Source organism: Odocoileus virginianus, chromosome 30 (assembly GCF_023699985.2).
Source record: "Odocoileus virginianus isolate 20LAN1187 ecotype Illinois chromosome 30, Ovbor_1.2, whole genome shotgun sequence".
NCBI lineage: Eukaryota > Metazoa > Chordata > Mammalia > Artiodactyla > Cervidae > Odocoileus > Odocoileus virginianus.
The window spans coordinates 36,904,479-36,919,792 of record NC_069703.1 but is presented as its reverse complement, the minus strand read 5'-3'; positions in this window follow the sequence as shown (position 1 = coordinate 36,919,792).

The window sequence follows — 15,314 nt, the reverse complement described above, 5'->3', positions numbered from 1 at the left end:
AAAATGAGACTCAAGGGACTTCCCTGGTGACCCAGGGGTTAGGAATCCACCTGCCAATGCCAGAGACTTGAGTTCAATCCCTGATTGGGAACTAAGATCCCTTTCTGTGGGACATCTAATCTCATGCATCACAACTGCTGATGCCCACATGCCCTAGAGCCTGTGCTTCGCAACAAGAGATGCCACCTCAATAAGAAGCCCATGTACCCCAACTAGAGAGTAGCCCCTGCTCGCTGCAACTAGAGAAAGCCCTTGTGCTGCAAGGAAGACCCAGCACAGCCATAAGTAAATAAATAAATGAGAGATTTTAAAAAATGAGACTCAGATTTCACACCCAAAATGGACAAGTCTGAAAACATGAGTGCCGGAGCACTGGACCACTCACACCCTGCTGTGGGAGTTGGTGAGTTGGAATACAGAGCTCCAAATGGTCATATCCTCCAACCAACAAGTCTACCCCTAGGCGTACGCCTAAAGAAACCCTTGCTCATGCATGCACATGTGCAAGGAAACACACACAAAAATGGTTCTGCAGTGTATAAATATTTCCTCACAGCTAAAGCTATTGTTTCCCAGAAAGTTCCAGCTAGAGTTTTTAGGAATAGTTAAAATATTGAATGGTTTAAAGTCACACTTTGTGAAATTTTTTCTTGTGGTAAAATATATGTAACATAAAATTTACCATTTTAACCATTTTTATGTGTATAGTTCTATGCTATTAAGTACTTTCAGTTTGTTGTACAACCCTAAAATCACATGTTTTTTTAATGAGCATATGTTTAAATATCTAGATGGCAGAAACTTATAAGTTAGGAAACATTAAGTTACTAATATTTTAATTCATCTTAGCATTTAACTGCCTCTTTTTTCATGTTGACATAATAGATATGTATCATTTTTTTCGTTCTGAACTTTTTTATTTTTTCCAGCTTTTAAATTATGAAAAAATTAAAATGGAGAGAAAGGTTAAAATAATAATACAAGTAACACCTGCAAACTCACCCCCCGGGTTTAATAATTTGGAGGCTCTTCTTCACGCAGTTTATGAAATGCCACCTTCATAGGTCTCTGAGGTTAGTTCCCCTGTTTCCTGTCTCCCACTCAGGTCCATTTTGTTTGAGTATGAGTACTTTTTTCATTTTGCTAGAGCATGAGTACTTTTTTGAAATGAAGCATGAGAGGGAAAGTTCTAGGACCTCAACCTCATGTATGCTAAATGAATTTGAATTCTAGGTTCAAATTCATTTTTCCCCTCAGAACTTTGAAGACCTCACTCTTTTGTCTGCCAGCATTTAGTCTTGTGGGTAAGAGATCTGATGTCAATCTACATCTTGATTCTTTACTTCTAAAACCTTTGGAGGCTGACCTTTATCCTCCAAGGTCAGACACTTCACTAATACATATCTAGTTATGCATCTCTTTTTGATTGAAAGACATTTATGAATGAAGGACTCGGCTGATTGATAATCAACCCTAATCAAACCTAAACCTTGGTTTAGGTTTCTTCTGAGGCATCTAAGTTTTCCTTTCACAGAGGATCTCTTTCCTGAGTGGGAGGTCTGATTGTGGGCTCTAATAAGTGGCCTGGGCTTATTAAGCAGGCTTCCCTTTAGCAGCCTTGGGGTCTCCATAAGTGCCAAAATAGAGAGTGGAATGTGTTAGGGCTCTGTTTGTTGCCACCGACAGAAAACAGACTTGATCCAGTTTAAGCAAAAAGAACTTTTTCGACTTAGGAAGTTTGAAGTGGGGTTGCTGGCTGACTGCATGGTGGCAAGATGGCCGCCAGCAGCCCCAAATCTCCTCATCCTTGTAGCCCGTGACCCCAGAGGGAGCCCCTGGAGATGTCCTCTCCGGGGACCTTATTGTTAGACCCCGTGGAAGGAGGCTGCCTCTGTTTCGACTCTGTACCCCCTTCTTGGACCAGCCACTGTGGACAGGATTTAGGCACTGAAATTGGCCAGGCCTGAGCCATGGCCCCCTCTGATGCCCGGGGCAGGCATGGCACTGTGACTGACTGTTTACAGAACCGTGTGGGATGGCAGAAGGGCCAGAACCCTTAAGGGCAAAGTTCCAGGTAGACCGACCACCCACATCCTCATAAGAATTCCAGGGTATTCAGTTCCCAGGTGGCATCATCTCTTTCTTTCTCTTCTGGGACCTCTCCGGCTTTTTCCCCTGGAAATTCTCCCGAAGATCTCTCACTTTATTTAGAAAATACTTCCAATCCCTTTGGCAGATTTTCCAGCAGCCATTCAACTGTGGATGCTTTGATGCAGCCCTATATTCATATGAGGAAATTTACCCTAAAATTAAACCACTAAATTTATATGTATATTTTGCTTTCAAGTGGTATGTGCTAAGCAGACATCCTCAATTCCACTCTGAGCCCCACCCAGTGCCAGCTTTCGCCTCTGGAAATCCAGGATGGGAAGGGGCTCAGTGACATGGTAGGAATTAGGAATGGAGTCAAGGTTAATGAAGGAATGAAAGTCAGGGGTAGGGTGAGCATCAGAGAGAAAGGAAGGATTGGGTTTGTCTTTTATAGGCTACTTGATAACTTTCGAATGGTAATTTTGTATTTTGACTCAGTTCTATCAGAATATCTCCCATATCAAGTTGGCTTTGCCAAACTGCCCTGCTTTGAAGCACAGTTGGCCTGAGACTCAGATGGCTGACTCCCAGGCCAATACTCTTATCAGATAGGGCACGGTGTCCTGGCCATTGGGTGTGGGCCAGGGCCGGGCAGATTCCAGGTTCTGCCCTCATTTGTCTCCCACAGGTCACTGCCTGAGCAGTTGGCCAGAGCAGAGGCTCCACCCATCCTCTGTCTCACTTTCCACACTCCCTTCCTCTCCCTCCAGGGTTGCAGATCTGGAAGGCGAGTGTGGGCCGGGCAAGGGTAAACCAGCTGCTTCCACCCCCAGCCCCAAGTCTCTGAGCCCTGCCACTCAGTTTGTTAGCCTCTTTTGTCTTTGATAAACAAGGCTGAGACCCAGAGGATGCCCTCACTTTCTCATTTTCCTGCTGGACGCAGTTTAGGCTTGGGAGCTGCAGAGCCTGTAAGACTTCCTCTAAACTGCGCTGGGTGCTGGGAAAAGAGGCCACAGCCCCCTGCATTCCCAGACACCTGGTGTAAACAGAGCAATTGCCTCCCCTGGGAGCAGTCCCTCTTCGTGATTGAGTCTCAACCTTGAGTTGCTATTTTTATCAGGTTATTTCTTTTGCTTTGATTTTCCTTTGTTTTTCCCCCCATGTGTTTTCCCACATCCCACCCCATTCAATGGACATGAATTTGAGCAAACTCTGGGAAACAGTGAAGGACAGAGGAGCCTGGTGTGCTGCAGACCATGGGGTTACAAAGAGTCGGTCATGACTTAACAACTGAACAACAACACATTCAACCCACAAAAGGTGCTTATTATAGAAATATTTGAAAAATACACAAAAATAAAACAGGAAAAGCATAACCTACCATCAAAAGGGAAATAGTGTTAGAAACTTATGGTATATTTCCATCAAGTATTCCTCAACATTTACTTTAAAATATACATATATATCATACATAAAACTTTGTGTCTTAAAAAAAAAAAACCTTGTGTCTTATAACTTTCTGCTAAGTGCTAAGTCACTTCAGTCATGTCCAACTCTTTGTGACACTGTGGACTGTAGCCCACCAGGCTCTTCTGTCCATGGGTTTCTCCAAGCAAGAAGACTGGAGTGGTTACCATTTCCCTCTCCAGGGGACCTTCCCTGATCCAGGAATCAAACCCACCTCGCTTAAGTCTCCTGCATTGGCAGGTGGGTTATTTACCACTAGCACCACCTGGGAAGCCCTATAAGCATTTTCCCATACTAAATAATCTTTGCAAACATTTCATAATATTTACGTACTCACCATCTTAAATGACTGAATAATAGTTTACTCTATAACTGTACCACAATTTGTGTAAGCTGTCTCCTGATGCTGGATGCTGAAGTTGATTTTACTTTTTTACTGTAAAAATTAGTGTAATTTCTTATGATGGAACTATTCTATGTCTTGACTATGGTGGTGATCCCACAGATCTATATGTGATAAATTTCCATAAACACAAATGAGTACACATAAAATAGTGAAATCTGAACAAAGTGTGTGGATTGTTTGAGTAATTCCTTGATTGTGGTTACACAAGACATTATTGCCATAGACTGGATGTTTGTGTCTCCTCAGAATTCATATATTGAATCTAATCCCCAATATGATGGTGTTTGGAAGTGGGGCTTTGGGGAGGTGATTAAGAGGATATTCAAGAGGATGGTGCCCTCATGATGGGGATTAGTGCCCTTATAAAAAGGATACTGGAGAGTTCCTCCCCCTCTGCCATTGTGTGAGAGCAAGTGAGAAAACAGCTGTCTATGAATCAAGAAAAATGGCCTTGATCTTGGACTTCCCAGTCTCCAGAACTCTGAGAAATGTGGTTTTTAAAAATATTTATTTATTTCGCTACACCAGGTCTTAGTTGCAGCATGCAGGATCTTTTGATCTTCACTGTAACATGCAGGTTCTTTAGTTGCAGCATGTGGGATCTAGTTCACTGATCAGGGATCGAACTCTGGTCCCCTGCGTTGGGAGTGCAGTGTCTTAGCCACTGGACCACAAGGGAAGTCCCAAGTGTTTGTTTTTTTAAACGACCCAAGTCTATGGTATTTTTGTTCTAGCAGCCCAAACAGACTGACACAGTTGTTGTTCAGTCACCCAGTCATGTCCAACTCTTTTTGATCCCATGGACTGCAGCACGCCAGGCCTCCCTGTCCCTCACCACCTCCTGAAGTTTGCTGAAGTTCATGTCCATTGCATCGGTGATGCCATCCAGACATCTCATCCTCTGACACCCTCTTCTCCTTCTGCCCTCAATCTTTCCCAGCATCAGGGACTTTTCCAATGAGTCAGCTGTTTGCATCAGATGACCAAATTACTGGAGTTCAGCTTCAGCATAGTCCTTCAAATGAGTATTCATGGTTGATTTCCTTGAAGACTGACTGATTCGATCTCCTTGCTGTCCAAGGGACTCTCAGGAGTCTTGTCCAACACCCCAGTTTGAAGGCATCAATTCTTTGGCTCTCCATCTTCTTTAGGGTTCAGCTCTCACAACCATATATGACCACTGGGAAGACTATAGCCTCACCTATACAGACCTTTGTTGGCAAAATAATGTCTCTGCTTTTCAACACACTGTCTAGGTTTGTCATAGCTTTCCTGCCAAGAAGCAAATGTTTTCTGGTTTCATGGCAGCAGTCACCTTCTGCAGTGATTTTAGAGCCCAAGGAGAGGAAATCTGTCACTACTTCCACCTTTTCCCCTTCTATTTGCCATGCAATAATGGGGCTGGATGCCATGATCTTAGTTTTTTTAATATTTAGTTTTAAGCCGGCTCGTTTACTGTCCTCCTTCACCCTCATCAAGAGGCTCTTTAGTTCTTCACTTTCTGCCATTAGAATGCTATTCATCCACGTATCTCAGGTTGTTGATGTTTCTCCTGCCTATCTTAATTCCAGCTTGTAACTCATCTAGCCCAGCATTTCTCATGATGTGCTCAGTGTATAGATACAAATTCACTAGGGTATACAAAAACAAATAGGGTGACAGCAGACAGCCCTGTCATACTCCTTGCTCAATCTTGAACCAGTCATGTTTCTCAGAAACCAATCAGCTTTCTCAGGAGACAGGTAAGATGGTCTGGTATTCCCATCACTCTAACAGCCTTCCCACAGTTCGTCATGATCCACACAGTCAAAGGCTTTAGTGTAGTCAGCGAAACAGAGGCAGGTGTTTTTCTGGAATTCCCTAGCTTCGTCTATGATCCGGCAAATGTTGGCAATTTGATCTCTGGTTCCCCTTTCCTTTCTAAACCCAGCTTTGGCATCTGGAAGTTCTTGGTTTGCATAAGGCTGAAGCCTAGCATGCGAGATTTTAAGCTGACCTTACTAGCACGGGAGAGGAGTGTGATTGTCTGATGGCTAGCACATTCTTTAGTACTACCCTTCTTGGGAACTGGGATGAGGACTGACCTTTTCCAGTCCTGTGGCCACGGCTGGGTCTTCCAGATGTGCTGACTTATTGGATACAACACCTTGATGGCATCATCCTTTAGGATTGTGAATAGTTCTACTGGAATTCCATTGCATCCACTAGCTTTATTAACAGCAGTGCTTCCTAAGGCCCACTTGACTTTGCTGTCTAGAATGTCTGGCTCTGGATGACTGACCACACCATCATAGCAATCCGGCTTATTTGGATCTTTTTTTGTACAGTTCTTTTGTGTATTATTTCCATCTCTTCTTGAACTTTTCAGCATCTACTAGGTTTCTACAGTTTATGTCCTTTATTGTACCCATCTTTGGGCAATATATTCCCTTGATAGCTCCAATTTTCCTGAAGAGATTTCTAGTCTTTCCCCGTCTGTGGATTCCTGCTAGTTTTACACACTGTTCATTGAAGAAGGCCTTCTTGTCTCTCCGGGCTGTTCTCTGGAAACCTGCATTTCGTTGGATATACCTTTCCCTTTCTCCTTTGCTTTTCATTTCTCTTCTTTCTTTAGCTATTTGTAAGGCCTCCTCAGATAACCACTTTGCCTTCTTGCTTTTCTTTTTCTTTGGGATGGTTTTGTTCGTGGTCTCCTGTACAATATTACAGACCTCCGTCCATAGTTCTTCAGGCTCTCTGTCTACCAGATCTAATTCCTTGAATCTATTTGCTACCTCTACTGCATATTCATAGAGGATTTGGTTTAAGCCATACCAGACTGGCCTAGTGGTTTTCTCCTCTTTCTTTAATTTAAGCCTGAATTTTGCTAGTGAAGCTGATGATCTGAACCACAGTCAGCTCCAGGTCTTGTTTTTGCTGACTGTATACAGCTTCTCCTCAGGCTCCCCTCATAGCTCAGTCAGTAAAGAATCTGTCTGCAATGCAGGAGACCCAGCTTCGATCCCTGGGTCAGGAAGATCCCCTGCAGAAGGAAATGGCAATCCACTCCAGTATTCTTGCCTGGATAATCCCATGGACAAAGGAGCCTGGCAGGCTACAGTCCATGGGGTCGCAAGAGTTGGACATGACTAAGCGACTACCACCACAGTCTCTCCATCTTCAGCTACAAAGAATGTAATCAATTTGATTTTGGTATTGGCCATTTGGTGATGTCCATGTCTACAGTTCAGCATCTTAGCCACTGGACCACCAGGGAAGTCCCAAGTGTTTGTTTTTTAAACCACCCAAGTCTATGGTAATTTTGTTCTAGCAGCCCAAACAGACTGACACAGTTACACATAAGGGTATATGGAATCTCTTAATGTTATTTCTTAAAACTGCATGTCAATTTAAAAAATTAACTCGAAATGTTTCTGTAAATCCACTATGGTGGACCTCTTTTGTATGTGCATGTATACATCACAACTCCTAGTTATTTCCCTAGGGTAGATTCCTAAGAGAGAAATTACTCTTAAGAAAATTCAGAGCTCTCAATCACAGCACCCTGGGGTTTATTGGCTATCACCCAAGAAACCTTGTGGGCATAGAAAATTGATCTTTATGTTAGCAGAGGAGGAGTGGGTTAGCCATACTCATAGACTGTTCTACAAATCCTGAATGCCTATTCACTAATTTACAGTGAGAAATGTTAGTGGAGGGGACCAGGCCCCCTCTATCTCTCCCCATAGGCCCTCCAGAGGTAAAGCCATGTTCTAGTCAGAAGATTGATTGGTGATTGGATGCAGTTAGTGCAAGGGGAATTAGGTGTCATGATGCAAATGTTAAAGATATCAGGCATAAGGACTGCCACACACATCTCCATAGTAAGGGCTAAACCATTGCCACCAGGGACAGACAAATGGTTTTGTTTTGTTTTGTTTTGTTTTGTTTTGTTGCTGCACCATGTGACAGGCAGGATCTTAGTTTCCCAGTTAGGGATTGAACCCATGCCCCCTACAGTGGAAACAGATTCTTAACCTCTGGACCACCAGGGAAGTCCCACAAATGGGTTTTTGGACCAAGGCACCCTTCACTTAGTAGTGCTTGAATGGGGCCAGCCTATATTTGCCTCTGTAACTCTCCATTTCTGTGCTCCTGAGGTTTACTAACCCTGTTCTATATACTACATTGTCTCTTTATGTGTGTGAATATATTCTAACAAGTTACAGCCAAATGTTGCTGGCCTGGGAGTCCATCTGTTTCTTTAAGGCACTTGTCCTTAATTCCTGGTTCAGTGGTCCTTTGGAAGGTGCCCATCCCCTCTGAAAGTATATGCAAAGTTTTGAGTGTATGGTCAAATGTACATTTTTCTGGAGGGAGAGTTTGCTGTGTTTATTGGATTATCAAGAAATGATATTAATTTAATAGTAAATATCAGGTGGCCCCCAGGGTCCAGGCTTTGTACTGAGGGTTTTACATACATTATTTCATATAATCCCCCTTGAGGTTAAGAAACTTTTCCACAAGTTATCAGTTTTGGCAAATTAAAGAACTACTGCTTTAAAGTGACTTCACTGAATTGCCTGGTGGTCCAGTAGTTAGGACTCAGAGCTTTCACTGCTGCGGCCTGTCTTGGATTCCTGGCTGGGGAGCTAAGATCCTGCAAGTCATGTGGCATGGCAGAAAAAAAAAGTGACTTTGTAAATCTCTTCTCTGGTACAGTCAATGTCTGTACTGCAGGGAAGTCTTATCTGCACCCCCCCACCCCATTTTATCTTCCTAAATGAAGAAGAAAGTTATTGGCAACGAATGAGCATACACATGATCCATGCCAAACAAAGCTGTGGATTGGCTTTGTTAATTCTTCCTAGAGACTGAGCTCCGTTGTCTGCCCAGCATCTCTAATTACCTGTTTTATTTTCTCATACACAGATCCCTTGTGCACTCAAATTAACTTGTGAACTAGCACCTCGTATCTGCATCTCACCCACTTTGACAGCTTGGATGTCAGCTCCTCATATAAATGCCCTTTCTTTTAAAATGCAGGCCTGCTGTCTGTTTATTCTCCCTTTTAGTCTGTCAGAATCTAGAACCTTCAGGTTTTCTAAAGGACCATTGGGTTGCTTTTTATCAAAAGTGGAGGGCATTGGTGCCAGCATTCCAGTAGAAAGTCAGGCAAGAAATTATTCCACATTCACTTATTCACTGAATAATTCATTCATTTTACCAGACACTGTTCCTTGACACACTGGGACTATGGAGAAAAGTCTTTGCCTTCACAGAGCCTAGGTTGTAAGGGGAAGAACACAGACAATAAACGAATAAATAAATAAAGTTATACTAAGCCAGATGCTTTTAAGTGCTGATGGCTCAGATGGTAAAGAATCTGCCTGCAATGCAGAAGACCTGGGTTCCATCCCTGGTTTGGGAAGATTCCCTAGAGAAGGAAAAGGAAACCCACTCCAGTTTTATTGCCTGGAGAATCCCATGGACACAGGCTCCTGGCAGGCTACAGTTCATGGGGTTTCAAAGAGTTGGACACGACTGAATGACTAACACAATCCAGATGCTTTTAAGTGCTGAGATGAGAAATAAAATAGGGGCAGGGCATAGAGAGTGCCAGGGAGAAGGCAGTGCATGTTTACTTCAGGAGTCAGGGAAGGTCTCACTGAGAAGTGGCAGTTGAATAGAGATCTCTGTGGTGTAGTAGAAAAAACAACAGTTTGGGGGTCAGACAGGCCTAAGTTCAGATCTTGGCTCTGTACTTTCAATTGTGTGACCTTGGGCTAGACCCTTACCCTGAGCTTTAGTCTCTCCATTTACGGCAATGCAAGTAAAATACCTACTTTATGAGGATGTTGGAATGTGATAATATATATAAAGTATCTGGCACCAAAACCATACATGGGAAACACTGTCATAGCTTTTGCTACATGACCTGGAGGTCCACTCAGCCCAGGATTCTCTTGTTTTTGGACTGTATTACTTGGATCCAGAGGCCCAAGGGGAGGGACTAGAATCTCCTTCCTTTTCTGAGTTCAGCACCAGGATGGGGTCTACACCTTCTCCAGTGATGATTTAGGTGAAAGTCACTTGGCAGCAATTGGAACACTCCACTCTGAAAAGAGAGGCTCTTCCTTTTCCTCATATTTCTCTCTTCTCTCTCTGAGAAGGGTGTGGTCGATCCAGTTCACTGATTGCAAAAACCTGGGTTGATTCAATGCACTTGATCTATTTTCATCTCTCTATCACTTGCTTAAAATAAGGAGCTCATTGCTATTCTGCCCACGGCTGCGCCTAAATCATAACTGGGTTGAGTGTTCAATGCATTTTTCTCTCTTCTGTTAAGTCCCATTTTTATCTTTGCTGAACCCACAAGCCCTCAGACGACAGTGTCCGCTTTAGCGGTCCACGCGTGGGCCTGTGGGAATACAGGGGTGTTGAAGGACCCCTCCCTAGCTCAGAGTGAGCTCTCCCCGTCCCCCAAGACCTGTTTGTCTCCCACTGAAAATTCTCCTGTACCTGCAGCTAGCCAAAGCCACCTTCCAAGCTGTCACCACTTCCTCCTTCTGTGGTCACCATCTTTCACTCCTTGGTGGCAGCAGGAGGGCTTTGTGAGCCTTTTGAGTCTCTTGTTTCTCCTGTGAAGACTTACATCATAAGTACCCTCTGGACTTAAGTCTCCCCCCTTTTGACTCTTATTATAAGAGATGGAAAGTCAACAAAATGAGAAATTCAAGAAACTCCAAAAAGCAGTTTCATAAACATGAGTTAAAAGAGACTCTTGATTTCTAAAAAGAATGATATCATGCTCTAAATTCAGCCTGAAACTCTTGCTTTTTCATCTTTAACCTCCTCACATCCAAGCTTTAATTCCTCCCGCCTACCTCCTCTTCTCCTTCCCAGAAGGGTCAGTGGGATTGTCATCATTTTACAGACAATCACAGCAGTCCCCCTGGGGAGAGAGTCAGTGACTTGGTCCAAATTAGGATGCAAGGCCTCCCTGAGGACAGACTGGAGCTTGAAGTGTCCCTTGGCTTCCTCATCATTTTAATCATGATGAAGATTTCTTTTCCATCAGCCTCCATGTACTTGTGATAAGAAATTCTTGCCCCCACCATTGCAGACATCAGGGATAAGGAAAGGAAAAGGAAAAGTGGCTCATCCTGGTATTGGGAAAACCAGGAGTAAGATTCCCAGATAGTACAGAAAAGAGAATCAGAGCCAGCTTCTGCCTCTCAGCTAGAGAAATGGCTTTATGAAGGAAGGGGTTTCCAGTGGTGGAGGTGGATGGCAGTGAGTCAACTACCAGAATGGCAAGAAGACAGACTCTGAAGCTAGTCAGCCTCTATCCAATCCTGATATTTCCTAGCTTTGTTAGCCTGGACAAGTTATTTTGCTCTCTGAGCCTCAGTTTCTACATCTGTAAAATGGGAATGATGATATTTTTACCTTGTAGAGTTGTAAGGATTACATGAGCTGATACATAAGAAAGTGATTAGCACAGTGTACAGTAAACAATAGCTATGATTATTAAATGTTTACAGTGTGCTAGGCAGTGTACCAGTTCCTGGAAATAGTTGAGAAAAGCAGATTCTTCACCTCTGAGGAGTTTATTTTGTGGGTAGAACAGGCAAGTGAATATTTACCAAACAGTGCAAAGGAATGGCAGTGTCCATAGCTTTGGGATAAACCTCCTTGTCTCTAGGTGAAGTTGATTATATGAGAACAGAGACTGAACTCATGACCTTAATAATAGGAACATAAATATTAATAACAATAATAGCAGATGGGCTTCCCAGGTGGCTCAATGGGTTAAGAATCTGCCTGCAATGCAGGAGATGTGGGTTCAATCCCCAGGTTAGGAAAATTCCCTGGAAAAGGAGATGGCAACCCACTCTAGTATTCTTGCCTGGAGAAGCCCATGGACAGAGGAGCCTGGCAGGATACAGTCCACAGGGTCACAAAGAGTAGGACACGACTGAAGCGGCTGAGCATATAATAGCAGATAGCAACTGGCCATTTCCAGGGAGAGGGTATAAAATGTCACAGTGGCCAGATATTCCATTTTATCCTCAGCAAGGCCTTAAACCGTTGAGTAGCTGAAGAAGTTAGTGTGGCTTTTCCTCTAATCACCCTGTGAAGCAGACACATGCCACTTCTTAGGAAACTGGGGCTCAGAGAAAGTAAATGACATATCCAAGATCAAATAGCTAGAAAGTGGAAACCCCAAGACTGGACCTAGCTCTGCTGGCTCTGAGCCCAGCGCTTCCATTGTTTCAGATGCCTGTTTCCTTGGGCTGTGGATTTGGGCTTTGGCTAAGAAGGAAGACCAAAGGATCCTCCCTCAGAAGACCAAAGGATCCTTGGCCTCAAGTGCTCTTTCTTTTCCTGATGTCCCTTTTCATGTGGGAGGTCACAGGAACATGAGGAAGCCAGTGGTGGTGGTGGAATGAGCCCCAGCTCCAGAGTCAGAAGGTTGGAACTCTCTATGACTCTAGGCCATCTCTTCCATGACCTTGAGCAAATACTGTATCTCTCAGCATCCTGGGGTCCTTGTCTGCCAGAGGGAGTTCTATTCCTCTCCCTGCCTACCTCTTGGGTATGATGAGAATCAAAGTAATGAGTGATGTCAGAAATGTTTTGAGGTCATTAAAAACATGCTAACAAATTCAAAGTATGATTCTAAACATCTTCATACAAAAGTGAGGACTGGTGGCCTTCAGACTGTTTCTTTCATTCATTCACTCAGTGATGGAAATGTCTCTGTTGAATACTTCCTTTGTGCCAGATACTGTGGTGAGTACGGGGACCCAAGGAAAACCCCAGGCTTTGAGGAATTCAAAGGGAGGAAAGACAGATCTAAAAAAATAATTAGCATATAGATGTGAGGGCTTTTAAAGAGATGACTGCAATTGGGGAGACCATTTACTCAGTGGTCCAGAAGTGCTATGAAGTTTAGAGAGGGGTACCATGAGCAACAATTAGAGCCAGAGAAGGTCCCCCAATGGGAAGATGAAAAGGAGGGTACTGGGGTTGGGGGTGGGGTATGTGCAGGGGAAACCAGATGTACAAGGCATGGGGGAGTATGTGAATAGTTTAGCATTTCCTATTCCAGGGGGTCTTCTAGACCCAGGGATCGAACCTGCATCTCTGGAGTCTCCTGCATTGGCAGGCAGATTCCTGTCTTCTAGGAAGCTTATAGCCAGGGTATCAGAGCACAGATAGGAAAAGATATCTGTCTAATTAAACATGGCCTTGGGAGAAGCCAGGCAAATTAGAAAGTTAGGCAAATACTGCTATGTCAAAGTGAAAGTCCCTCAGTCGTGTCCGACAGTTTGTGACCCCATGGACAATACAGTCCAGGGAATTCTCCAGGCCAGAATACTTGAGTGGGTAGCCTTTCCCTTCTCTAGGGAATCTTCCCAACCCAGGGATCAAACCCAGGTCTCCTGCATTGTAGGCAGATTCTTTACCAGCTGAGCTACAAGGGAAGCCCAAGAATATTGGAGTGGGCAGCCTCTCCCTTCTCCAGCAGATCAATGTCAAACGGAGAGGTCTATAAAGCTCTGAATACCTGCCTGACCCTCTGTGACCCTCTAAGAAAGGATATCATCAAGATATTTTATATTTCAGTATTGTTAGAACCGAAAAGGCCACAGTAGGACTCCTGGACCCAGCCACAGGTCAGCAAAGAGCAGTGAGGAGCCTGAGGGAATGGAAAGGGGTAGGATGGGGGAAAACAATAGATGAGGGAAAACAATAGAATGAGAAAGTCTAGAGATCTCTTCAAGAAAATTAGAGATACCAAGGGAACATTTCCTGCAAAGATGAGCACAGTAAAGGACAGAAATGGTATGGACTTAACAGAAGCAGAAGATATTAAGAAGAGGTGGCAAGAATACACAGAAGAACTATACAAAAAAGATCTTCAGGACCCAGATAATCACGATGGTGTGATCACTCACCTAGAGCCAGACATCCTGGAATGTGAAGTCAAGTGGGCCTTAGAAAGCATCACTACGAACAAAGCTAGTGGATGTGATGGAATTCCAGTTGAGCTATTTCAAATTCTGAAAGATGATGCTGTGAAAGTGCTGCACTCAATATGCCAGCAAATTTGGAAAACTCAGCAGTGACCACAGGACTGGAAAAGGTCAGTTTTCATTCCAATCCCTAAGAAAGGCAATGCCAAAGAATGCTGAAACTACTGCACAATTGTAGTCATCTCACATGCTAGTAGAGTAATGCTCAAAATTCTCTAAGCCAGGCTTCAACAGTACGTGAACCGAGAACTTCCAGATGTTCAAGCTCGTTTTAGAAAAGGCAGAGGAACCAGAGATCAAATTGCCAACATCCGCTGGATCATCGAAAAAGCAAGAGAGTTCCAGAAAACCATCTACTTCTGCCTTATCGACTATGGCAAAGCCTTTGAGTGTGTGGACCATCACAAACTCTGGAAAATTCTGAAAGAGATGGAATACCAGACCACCTGACCTGCCTCCTGAGAAATCTGTATGCAGGTCAGGAAGCAGCAGTTAGAACTGGACATGGAACAGCAGACTGGTTCCAAACCAGGAAAGGAGTACATCAAGGCTGTATATTGTCACCCTGCTTATTTAACTGTTATGCAGAGTACATCATGAGAAACACTGGGCTGATAAAGCACAAGCTGGAATCAAGATTGCCAGGAGAAATATCAATAACCTCAGATATGCAGATGACACCACCCTTATGGCAGAAAGCGAAGAACAATAAAAGAGCCTATTGATGAAAGTGAAAGAGGAGAGTAAAAAGTTGGCTTAAAACTCAACATTCAGAAAAGTAAAAATCATGGCATCTGGTTCAATCAGTTCAGTTCAATTCAGTCAGTTCAGTTCAATTCAGTCAGTTCAGTCGCTCAGTTGTGTCTGACTCTTTGCAACCCCATGAATTGCAGCACGCCAGGCCTCCCTGTTCATCACAAACTCCCGGAGTTTACTCAAACTCATGCCCATCAAGTCAGTGATGCCATCCAGCCATCTCATCCTCTGTCGTCCTCTTCTCCTCCTGCCTTCAATCTTTCCCAGCATCAGGGTCTTTTCAAATGAGTCAGCTCTTTGCATCAGGTGGCCAAAGTATTGGAGTTTCAGCTTCAGCATCAGTCCTTCCAATGAACATCCAGGACTTATTTCCTTCAGGATGGACTGGTTGGATCTCCTTGCAGTCCAAGGGACTCTCAAGAGTCTTCTCCAACACCACGGTTCAAAAGCATCAATTTTTCGGCGCTCAGCTTTCTTCACAGTCCAACTCTCCCATCCATACATGACCACTGGAAAAACCATAGCCTTGACCAGACGAACCTTTGTTGGCAAAGTAATGTCTCTGCTTT